The sequence below is a fragment of the Octodon degus genome, unplaced genomic scaffold (genome assembly GCF_000260255.1).
Source record: "Octodon degus isolate 3935 unplaced genomic scaffold, OctDeg1.0 scaffold00184, whole genome shotgun sequence".
NCBI classification, from domain to species: domain Eukaryota; kingdom Metazoa; phylum Chordata; class Mammalia; order Rodentia; family Octodontidae; genus Octodon; species Octodon degus.
The window spans coordinates 1,290,221-1,290,707 of NW_004524760.1; positions in this window are offsets into that span (position 1 = coordinate 1,290,221).

A 487-nucleotide genomic window follows, 5' to 3' on the forward strand; every position below is an offset into this window, starting at 1 on the left:
GTATAGACTATAATAATGTGGAAAAACATTTATGGAAAGTGTTGGGTTGGGGACATAGCTCAGAGGCACAGCACCTTTCTGGCAAGCACAATATCCTGAGTTCGATTCCTAGTACCAAAAAGAAAAAGAAAAAGAAAGTGTCTAGTGTGAAAATCTACAAATTTATATAACCTGGCTTGGTTGAAGCAAAACTCCACATATTTATGCAGATTGGAAGTAGACACCAGAAAGGGAAATAAATCTGTTAGGTCAGAATGTGTGAAAAAAGCTTATCAACATTTAAAATGTAGCAAGCATAATAAGATTAATACAAACATTAAAAATAATGGTTTCTGTAGATAGAAAAAGATTGATTAAATCTTTTTTTTTTTTGTACTGGAAATTGAACTCAGGACCTTGTACTTGCTAGAAGGGTTTGCTACAGCTATATCCCCAGCCCAAATTCTTTCTATTTATTTATTTATTTATTTATTTATTTATTTATTTG